At 35.6% G+C, this 12,021-nt stretch overlaps 1 pseudogene; it reads left to right on the top strand.

The window, feature by feature from the left end:
• The first annotated feature begins 378 nt into the window (after window positions 1-378).
• Window positions 379-4,800, top strand: LOC124973325 (histone acetyltransferase KAT2B-like; annotated as a pseudogene).
• The last annotated feature ends 7,221 nt before the right edge of the window (window positions 4,801-12,021 follow it).

Genomic DNA, 12,021 nt, shown 5'->3' with positions numbered 1-12,021 from the left:
TTTTTTCTCATAAATGTAATAAGTTGGGCACCCGCCCGTGGGCACCGCGGGTCCGCAGCCCCGAGGAACATGTCAGCAGCCAGGGCGCGGAGCAGAGCCCCGGGGAGGAGGACCAGGGGAGGGCGTGTGCAGTGGTGGCGGCGGCGGCGGCGGCGACGCTAGTCCTCTCCCTTCTCCGGGAGCAGTTGCGGCCGCCGCCACCCTCATTGCGCGGGCGGCGGCCGGAGCAGGCTGGCGGGCGAGCGGCGCGCGGGGGAGCGCGGGGGCCGGGAGGGGAGTGGGGGAGGGTCTCCCGCTCCCGACGACCAGAACCGGAGCGGGAGACCCTGGTGGCGGTGGCGCCTGACACTCGCGCCTCCTGCCAAGCTCTGGGGCGGCATGTCCGAGGCTGGCCGGGCCGGGCCGGCCGGGCCGGCGGCTGCCGGGCGGGAGCCGGGACAGGGGCCGGGCCCGGGGCACTGCCCCCTCCGCCTGCAGCGCCCGCGCGGCCGCAGGGCCCCCCGTGCCGCCGCCGCCGCCGCCGCCGCCGCCGCCGCCTGGGGCTCGGGCGCCTGCGGCCGGCGACGTCAGTGACTGCGGCGGGCACGGCTGAAGGACCGGGAGGCGGTGGCTCGGCCCGAATAGCGGTTAAGAAGGCTCAGCTGCGCTCCGCCCCGCGGGCCAAGAAACTGGAGAAACTCAGAATGTACTCCGCCTGCAAGGCCCGAGGAATCCTGTAAATGTAATGGCTGGAAAAACCCCAACCCCTCTCCCTCTCCCCCCAGAGCCGATCTGCAGCAAATCATTGTCAGTGTAATGGAATCCTGCCGGAGTTGTAGCCATGCCCTAGCTGCTCATGTTTCCCACCTGGAGAATGTGTCGGAAGAAGAAATGAACAGACTCCTGGGAATAGTGTTGGACGTGGAATATCGCTTTACCTGCGTCCACAAGGAAGAAGATGCAGATACCAAACAAGTTTATTTCTATCTCTCCAAGCTCTAGAAAAAATCTATTTTACAAAGAGGAAATTCTGTGGTTGAAGGCTCTTAGGAAAAGAAGCCTCCATTTGAAAAACCTAGTATTGAGCAGGGTGTGAATAACTTTGAACAGTACAAATTTCGTCACCTACCATCAAAAGAAAGACAAACAATTGTTGAGTTGGCCAAAATGTTCCTAAACCGCATCAACTATAGGCATCTGGAAGCTCCATCTCAGGGAAGACTGGGATCTCCCAACGATGATATTTCTGGCTACGAAGAGAACTACACAAGGTGGCTGTGTTACTGCAATGTGCCACAGTTCTGTGACAGTCTACCTTGGTACGAAATCACCCAGGTGTTCGGGAGAACATTGCTTCACTCAGTCTTCACTGTCATGAGGTGACAGCTCCTGGAACAAGCAAGACAGGAAAAAGACAAACTGCCTCTTGAGAAACGAACTCTAATCCTCACCCATTTCCCAAAGTTTCTATCCATGTTAGAGGAAGAAGTTTATAGTCAAAACTCTCCCATCTGGGATCAGGATTTTCTCTCAGCCTCTTCCAGAACCAGCCAGCTAGGAATCCAAACAGTTATCAATCCATCTCCTGTGACTGGGACAGTTTCATACAATTCAAGCTCATCATCCCTTGAGCAGCCAAATGGAGGGAGCACCAGTCCTGCTTGCAAAGCCTCTTCTGGGCTTGAGCCAAACCCAGGAGAAAAGAGGAAAATGAATGACTCTCACATTCTGGAGGAGGTCAAGAGACCCTAAGTTATTGGGGATATTCCTATGGAATTGATCAATGAGGTCATGTCTACCATCACAGACCCTGCAGCAATGCTCGGACCAGAGACCAATTTTCTGTCAGCACATTCAGCCAGGGACGAGGCAGCAAGGCTGGAAGAACAGAGGGGTGTAATTGGATTTCATGTGATTGGCAATTCCTTGAACCAGAAACCGAACAAGAAGATCCTGATGTGGCTGGTTGGCTTACAAAACGTGTTCTCCCATCAGCTGCCCCGAATGCCAAAAGAATATATCACACGGCTTGTCTTTGACCTGAAACACAAAACCCTTGCTTTAATTAAAGATGGCCGTGTTATTGGTGGTATCTGTTTCCGTACGTTCCCATCCCAAGGATTCACAGAGATTGTTTTCTGTGCTGTAACCTCAAATGAGCAAGTCAAAGGCTATGGAACACACCTGATGAATCATTTGAAAGAATATCATATAAAACATGACATCCTGAACTTCTTCACATATGCAGATGAATATGCAATTGGATACTTCAAGAAACAGGGTTTCTCCAAAGAAATTAAAATACCTAAAACCAAATATGTGAGCTATATCAAGGATTACGAAGGTGCCACTTTGATGGGATGTGAACTAATTCCCTGAATTCCATACACAGAATTTTCTGTCATTATTAAAAAGCAGAAGGAGATAATTACAAAGCTAATAGAATGAAAACAGGCCCAGATTCGTAAAGTCTACCCTGGACTTTCATGTTTTAAAGATGGACTTCGACAGATTCCTATAGAAAGCATTCCTGGAATTAGAGAGACAGGCTGGAAGCCAAGTGGAAAAGAGAAAAGTAAAGAGCCCAAAGACCCTGACCAACTGTACAGCATGCTCAAAGCATCTTCCAGCAGGTGAAGAGCCATCAAAGCACTTGGCCCTTCTTGGAACCTGTGAAGAGAACAGAAGCTCCAGGATATTATGAAGTTATAAGTTTCACCATGGATCTGAAAACCATGAGTGAACGCCTCAAGAATAGGTACTATGTGTCTAAGAAATTATTCATGGCAGACTGACAGTGAGTCTTTACCAATTGCAAAGAGTACAACCCCCCTGAGAGAGAATACTACAAATGTGCCAATATCCTGGAAAAAATTTGCTTCAGTAAAATTAAGGAAGCTGGATTAAATGACAAGTGATTTCTTTTCCCTCTGCTTCTTAGAAACTCATTGAGCAGTGTGCCTAAAGCAAGGTGGTTTAGTTTTTTAAAGAATTGGATGATGTGTTGAAGAGACTTGTAAATGTAATAATTAGCACTTTTGAAAAACAAGAAAACCTCCTTTTAGCTTTCAGATATACATTTAGCTTGAAGTCATAGAACGTTTTTATTTTGTGGAATACATTTTAATCTGTTTACTACTATTATGTAAATTTTCTATGGCATGTCTATTAGCCAACTATTCAATGATAGATGATCAGAGGTTTCCTCAAAACCTGTATGTGAGGAAATTGCACATAGTACCAAGATTTGGGGGAATCTAGAAAATTTTCAGACCATGAATGTTTCCATTTTTTTCTAATGGAATGTGAGAGTTTATTTTTATTTTATTCTGAAGGACTTTAAGGAAGGGATACATGATAAAGAGCCCATAAAAGGTGAAATATGTCATGTTTGAAGTCTCGTCATAGACTTTTTATATATATATTTTTTAAAACACTCATCTAGATGAGGTGCTTTGAGCAGTTCTGAAAAATGCAGTTTCACAAAAGAAAACTGCTTTGATTCGTAAGGAACAAGTTCTAAATAATGCAAACTTTTTATAAGCATCTGGGGTTTTGATAATTGTGTACCTACAACAAATTTGTAAGTGCATAACCACTATTTTAATAATTATTTTCTCTACATAAAAATGAAACATCATGTTTGACTTAGCTTATGCAGGCCATAAGTTCCAAAAGGTAATTTCCTAGGCCACAAAAGCATACACTTGAAAACACTTGAGATCAAATCAATGTGCTTTAATAGGAAAAGATGTGTAGTTGATACATCTTTCTATTTGGTGAGTCCTTGGCCCAATAAATGAGAATTTTTTCCTCATTTGTGACACACACAGTCCCATCAGATAATGAATATGTGAATCATTTTCCTTTTGGATCTCCAGATTATGTTTATTTTTTGAGGTGAATTAAGCTCACACCAAAGTTTGCTGTCAGTATTTTGACAACCACATTTCTGTATAGGTCCAGGGTTCTATCCCACTAAAATCCATCACACAGTCTTACTAACTAACCTGTCTTGGGATTCCAGCTTAGTGCTCGGTTTTATTTACTGATTACACTACATAGAAAAGTGGGGCACCTGCCACCCCAACTCTGGGAAAACCAACTAATATACAACCATATAAATGAAGGCCATCTGGATGGTTTCAACACTAATTTTTATGATGCAAATTTATAATCTGATTTTGTAAAGGATGAGGTTTTAAAAATGTATTTAACTTATGTTTTCTATCAGCATAAATTAAAATGGGTCATCAGTAATCATTAAAAACAGAAATAATCTGCATGAAGGAAAAAAAAATCCTGCAAATGGCTATTAAGTTGGAAGTATTGTTTTTGATGTGTAAGAGATGTTCAGAATGCTCACATTTGAAAAATTTCTCAACTTTTTTTTAAGTATAAGAAACCACCTTGAGTGGTGTCTAGATTTTTAATGAAGAATGATGATAGAGTTTGGATTAAGTATCTTGGACTGGTTTTAAGCAGAGCTTTGTACCTGATTTGCCAAAGCATTTGTCCAGCTTGGTATCCTGTGAAAGTTTGTTACTTTCTGGGTAGACATTCTTATAGAGTATTGTCTTTAAAATCAGATTGTCTCTTCTATATTGAAAGCATTTTTATGTTTTCTAATTTAAAAATTAATATTTTCTTATAGATATTGTGCAATAAAGCTGAAGTAGAATGTGTGGTTTTTGCAAAATACTTTAACAGCTGATAAAATTTTACATTTGTAAAATTAATATATTGTACTGGTAAAAAATAGTTTTAAATTATATTTTAAAAAGCTAAAAATGTAATAAGTTAAATAACTTGCATTATGTAAGTCTGTCACAAAATAAAAAACCTCAATAAAAATGCAAAATAATAGCAAAAAATTATGAAACTCATGCAAATGATTTTTGCAAATATTCTTAAATATTGACAATCACCAGTGCCAATGTTACTATCAGAAAAATTGCATTTACACCATATGAATTTAAATGTTTTGTATTTTTCCATGTATTATAGGAAGCTCAGAGCTTAATGTGAATCTCCATCCAACCAATATGTTATATTTGTGATTTCCTTTTACTCTAATCTAAGTTGTCATTTCTACGCTTTGTAATTTAACTCAGTGTTTTAACTTCCTTTTCTTATTTTGAATTAGAGCATTATAGTGATACATAATGGTTGGGTTCATCATTCCTTCAGGAAAGCATTATTTTAGTGGTTCTATTTTTTATATATCACATTAGAATTCATTTTGGCAGTTTAGAAATTGGACTATAATTTACTCTAATCCAGTTTCCTCTACTACTTTTTTCCTCCCTTCCTCCATCTAATTTACCTTGTCCTGTATTCTTTTTCTGACCTTTCTGGTATTTACCTATATTTTTTAATAACTCTTTTTTGGATATATATGACAGGGAGATTCAATTTCATACATTTATATATGTATAAGAGAAAGTTAAGTCACATTCATTCTAATGTTTTTACATTATCTCATCACTTTTCTCTCTCATTGAACTTAATATGGTCCAATAATTTTTTTCTATTTTCATGAGATTTTTCACCTACTTTTTTTCTTTGCCTCTCCATTTTTCCTCTTTTTTAAATTAGATTTTCCATATCCGAAGAAACATTTGAACTTTGGCTTCATGTCTGTGCTATTTCACATAGAATAATAGTCTATTAAAGCACATATTTACCAACAAATGCCATAGTTCCATTCATTTGTATGATTGAATAATATACCATTGTACATATATACCAGACTTTCTTTATCAACTCATCAATTGAAGGGCAACTAATTTGATTCCATAGGTTGGCAATTTTGAGTTGCGTTGTTATAAACATAAATGTGACTGCCTATTTTTTGTATGCTGTGCTTAAATACTTGCTATATATTCAAATAGTGGTAGAGTGTCACAGAATGATTTTATACCTTTTGTTTGCTTTTTTAAAGTTCATCATTATCTTTTAATATTTCAAATAATTTACCTATTGTGATTGATTATACACAAATGGGGTAAAATTTATTTCTCTGGTTGTACATGAAGCAGAGTCATACAATTTGTGCATTCATACATATACCTAGGGAAATGATGTTTGCTTGATATATTATTTTTCCTTCTCCCACCCCTTCCACCCCTCTTTCTTTTCTATAAAATCCATCCTTCCTCCATTCTTGCCTCTGTCCCACCACCCATAATGTATCATTCACTTATCAGATAAATCATTCCTCCTTTGCTTTTTTTGAGATTGTCTTATCTCACTTAGCATATGTTCTCCAACTTCATCCATTTGCCTGCAAATGCCATAATTTTATTCTTCTTTATGGCTGAGCAATATTTCCACAGTTTCTTTATCCATTCAGCAATTGAAGGGTATCTATGTTGGTTCCACAATCTAGCTATTGTGAATTGAGCAGTCATGAACATTGATGTGGTTGCATCACTGTAGTATGCTGATTTTAAGTCCTTTGGGTATAGAACAAGGAGTGGGATAGCTAGGTCAAATGGTAGTTCTATTCCAATTTTCTAAGGAATCTCTACACTGCTTTCCAGAGTGGCTGCACTAATTTGTAACACTATGCAGTATATGAGAATACCTTTTTCCCCACATCCTTGTCAACACCTATTATTGCTTGCATTTTTTATAATCGCCATTCTAATTGGGGTGAGGTGAAATCTTAGGGTAGTTTTGATTTGCATTTCTCTTAAATCTAGAGATGTTGAACCTCATAGAAATAGACCAAGCAATCATTAAATTAATTTGGAAATACAAGAGACCCAGAAGAGCTAAAGCAATCCTTAGCAGGAAGAGTGAAGCAGAGGGTATCACAATACCAGAACTTCAACTATAATACAGAGCAATAGTAACAAAAACAACATGACACTGGCATCAAAATAGACAGGTAGATCAATGGTACAGAATAGAGGACATGAAGATAAACTCAAATAAATACAATTCTCTCATACTAGACAAAGGTGCCAAAAACATACAATGGAGAAAGACAGCCTATTCAACAAATGGTGCTGGGAAAATTTGAAATCCATATGTAGCAGAATGAAACTAAACTTCCATCTCTCACCCTGCAAAACTCAACTCAAGATGGATCAAGGACCTTGGAATCAGACCAGAGACCCTGCATCTTATGGAAAAATAAGTAGGTCCAAATCTTTTTTTTTTTTTTTTTTAATGAGGCATCACCACACTACAATCCAGAGTTGTGGCATCAGTTTACAACCCCACACAAAATATATGTTTCCTTTTTCACACATTCTTGCCTCCACGTATTATTTGTATTTTCATTTATTTCTATTACTACTGAAGTGAGAAGAAATATCAATGGAGACTATGATTTGTCATTGTGCAATTGCTAGAGATGTTTAACATTTTTTCATAGATCCGTTGACTCTATACTATTTTGAGTAGTGTCTTTTTCTTTTCCCATTTGTTATTTGACTTATTAGTTGTCTCTCAAATTTTGAGTTCTTTATGCATTCTGAATATTAACATGTTATTATGGGAGATTTATTTTTTATGGGAGATTTATTTTTGAAAATTTATTATAAAATTTATTATTAAAGTATTGGCTTCATTTATGTGGTTTGTCTCCTTTTTTTCTAAACTTATTATTTTATGACTTCTGATAGAGTCTTTTGAATCCTTTAAATGTATAATCTTGTCATCAGCACATAATTTGAATTCTTTATATCCTATTCATAGCACTTAATTTCCTTCATCTGACTAATTGCTATGGATAGAATTATAACCACTAATTTCAATAGGGATGATGGGAGTGCACATACTTGCCTTGTTCCTGTTTTTAGAATAAATGACTTCAGGTTTTTTGATTTCAGTATGATGTTGTTCTTGGATTTGTTATGTGTAAGCTTTACAATATTGTAGTAGTTTTCTTGTATCTGTAGATTTTCTAGTACTTTAAACAAGACATGGAACTATACTTTTTCAAATTCTTGTTCTGCATCTATTGAGATAACAATGATTCTTGCCCTTAACACCATTTATGTAGATAGTTTATTGATTTTATAATGTTCGAACTTATATCCCTGGAATGAAAACTGCTTGATCATATTGCACTTTAAAAATAAAGATCTTGTATTTAGTTTGGAAATGTTTAATTAAAAATTTGGATTAGTTTTTTTTTCCATCTGGTACAACTGAGGCTATCCAGACCTAACATTTATTTGTTTTAAGGCATTTGGTAGCTTGATCAATAACATTATATGACCTTATTCTGTTCATATTGCCTATATTCTAAAGATTTAGCTTGTGTAGGTCAAATGTCTCTAGGAATTTGTCAATATCTTCAAAATTTTGTTGCTTATTTGCATATCAAATTTAAAATATTTTCTGATCCACTGGTATTTAGTAGTGTCTGTGATTAAATTTTCCCTTCAATTCCATTTTCTTAGTTTAGTCTTTATCTTGGTTACTTTTTCTGATGATTTATTAGTCTTGTGTTTTCTTGAAAACACACTTTTTCACTTATCCACTTGTAGTGTTTATATTCTCAATTTTATATTTCTTGACTGATTTTTTTTATTTCCCTTCTTCAGTTGAGTTTAAAGTTGACTTGTTCTTTTATTTAGTTCCTAAGTTGTAATTTTAGATAATTTATTAGGTATAATTCTCTCTAACATTTGCACTTAGTGTCATTAGTTTTTCTGTTATTACTGATTTTCTGCTTCACCAAATATTTTGTTATGTTGTATAACTACTCTTATTCATTTTAAAGATTATTTGTTTTCCTCTGATTTCTTTTCTTATCCATTTTTCAGTTGAAATTAAATTAGTCTCCAGGTATTAGAGATAACTTAATTTTATATCTTGTAATTGATTCTAATTTTTTTGATAAAATTATAATTTTAATGTTCTTTTCTTAAACTTTTTAAACTTTTTAAATTTTTCTAGCTAGGTGTACATGACAGTAGAATGCATTTATACATTTTGATAGATCATACATAAATGGAATGTAATCTCATTTTTCTGATTATACATATTGCATGATCACATCAGTCATAAAGTCATGTAGGTACATGAGGTAATAATGACTGTTTCACTATATTATTCTAACCCCTCATGCCCCTTCCCCTCTCCTCATTACCCTGTATGAAATTTAAAGTAATTATATTCTTATGTAGCCCACCTCATTGTGAGTTAGCATCCACATATCAGGGAAAACATTCAGTCTTTGGTTTTTGGGGTTTGGCTTATTTTGCTTAAAATGATATTCTCTAACTCCATCAATTAACAACAAATAATGTTATGATTTTATTATTTTTTAAAACTGAGTGATATTCTTATTGTATATAAACATATATATGTATTTTTTTGCATTTTCTTCTTTCATTTATCTGTTGAAAGGCATCTAGTTTGGTTACAAAATTTAGGTCTGGGGAATTGAGTTGCTATAAATATTGATGTGACTGCATCACTGTTGTATGTTGTTTTTAATTCCTTTGTGTATAAACATAGAATTAAAAATTCCCTATAAAATCATACATATCAAATCCAAAAACATGTTAAACAGATAGTGGACCATGATCAAATGTGGGTTCATCCCAGAGATGAAGGTTTGGTTCAACATACAGAAAACAATAAACATTATTCATAATATCAATAGCCTAAGAAACAAAAATAATATGATCATCTCAATAAATGCATAAAAAGCATTTGACAAAATACTGCACCTCTTCAAACTCAAAACACTAAAAGAACTAGGGATAATAGGAACATACCTCAACATCATAACAGCCATGCATGCAAAATCAAAGGCCAAAATAATTATAAATGGTGAAAAAATGAAAGTCTTTTTTTTGAGCCACTGGAATTTACTACTTTGTGTAGTTATATTTTCATTTTCAATACAATTTTTTAGTCTTTTTTGTCTTTACCTTGGTAAGTTTGTCTGAGGGTTTATCAATCTTGTGTATGTTTTAAAAACAAACTGACTCATTAATCATTTTTATTGCTTTTTACTCTCAATTTCATTGATTTTTACTCTGACTCCATTTATTTCCCTTCTTCCATTGATTTTAAAATAGTTTTGTTCTTATTTTTGTGCCTGAGGTGTACTTTTAGGTAATCTATTTCATATAACTATATTTTTTTAATGTTTCCACTTAGTGCCATTAACTTTGCTGTTATTAGAGAGTTCACACTTTCCCATACATTTTGTTATGTTGTAGAGTTAGTTTCACTAACTGTAAAGGCTTTATGCTTTTTCCAAATTTTGTTTCTGATCTATTTGTAAATCAAAATAAATTAGTCTCCAGGTATTAGTGATAAATTCAGTTTTTACCTTTCATTGATTTCTAGTTTGCATAAATTTCTGATAAGATGAAAGAATTTATCTTTATTGCTTTGTGGTGTTTATGATATGATTTGTGACCTATATTATGACATAAATATTTTATGCACTGCTGAGAAAATAAATGCAGACATTGGTGAATGATATATTCTTCAGATACCTGCTAGGTTCATTTGATAAATAGTATCAATTAGTTCTAAATAATTATTACTAAATTTTTGTCTGAATATTCTATCCAGTGATGAGAGAGATGTGTTCAAGTCACCCAGTAGTATAATATTGTAGTTTATTAGATTCTTAATGTTCAAAACATTCTATATTCATGGATGAATCATTTTGGGGAGCATAAATATTTACATTTGCTGTATATTGGTGTTGAATGAAATTATTAAACAGGATTAAGACATTTTACTTTCCTATTTTGAATGATTTTTACTTGAATTCCACTTGACTGATACAGAAATATAAACCCTAATATTGTAATGGACATTATTTTCAGGATACATCTTTCCCATTCTTATAACTTCAGGTTGTGCATGTTTTTGGTCAAGGTGAGTATTTCATAAACACCATATTGTTTACTCTTACTTTTTTAACCAAATCTGGTACTGTTTATGTTTTGATTAATTGAAGCCATTTACATTCTATGTTATAGTGGTTACGCTTATTTCCTGCCATTTGTTTTATTTATAATGTTGAATTCAAAATTGGTTCTCCTTTACTTAACTCTTTTTCTAGTGTGATTAATCTGCATGCCGGCTTTCATTTTATGTTAAGTTCATATAATGTTTCATTGAGTACTTTTTAAAACAAGCTTTGCAAATTTAATTTGTGGGGTCTCTCCATCCAGTCAGGAACCACCAAACAGCTTCAGCAAAAGAGTTGATGAGAGACCTCCAGAGACCAGTTTCAGAGAACTCAATCTACTTTATTGTTTCATAGTCAGGCTTATATTGTCAAGCAATCACTGGGCAGAATATGTCTGAGAGTAACACAAATGCTCTTAAAATCAGGGTCACAGATAAGCCTTTGAAACATAAACAATATATCTAATTACTCTTGATGGAGATCCAAGACTTGTTGGATAAATAGTAAGGCTGCATGTGAGATTTTACTTTAGTCATTTTGGATGGCAAAGGCTTTTGATGTGGAATTAGATTGTTTACAGTCTCTGCAGTTTGAATGTTTTGAGTGAGCAAGACAGTGCAATGGCTGAGGTGGCTAGGGCAGTAACCAGGGCAATAATGAGGCCAATTGCACACCTGGTGCAGTGCAGGATTTCATTCAGAAGATTCTTCACCTCCATGTCCCATGGACTCTTCCATTCTTGTGACATGTTCACCAGAAACTATATGGCAAGAGGAATTCTAAAATAAACACACATTTAGCATTCATAGCAGGATTTAAGCAATTAAAAAGCCAGCACGAACAGTTATACATACAAGGGACTAGTTCAAAGGTTATATTTGGACTTCCCATCTTATTAATTATCAGCATAGTGAAGTGTGGTGTGACACAAGTTTGAAATGTGTATGAGTGTAATTAGGAAAAAAATTAATAGAAAAAGTAGTTCCTGTATTACTAATATTCATATAACTGACACCCCTTTTATGGGCATCATAGCAAGTAATATGGATGTAAGATCCATTGTGCCAAATTTATTCCCAGCATAATTTTCAGTTATAGATTGTTCACAGTAGCATGTTGCACAATATCCCTGGTGA

The sequence above is a fragment of the Sciurus carolinensis genome (assembly GCF_902686445.1).
Source record: "Sciurus carolinensis chromosome 14 unlocalized genomic scaffold, mSciCar1.2 scaffold_124_arrow_ctg1, whole genome shotgun sequence".
Lineage (NCBI taxonomy): Eukaryota > Metazoa > Chordata > Mammalia > Rodentia > Sciuridae > Sciurus > Sciurus carolinensis.
Note: the sequence above shows the minus strand (reverse complement) of the source record. Positions and strands in the feature narration are given on the sequence as shown.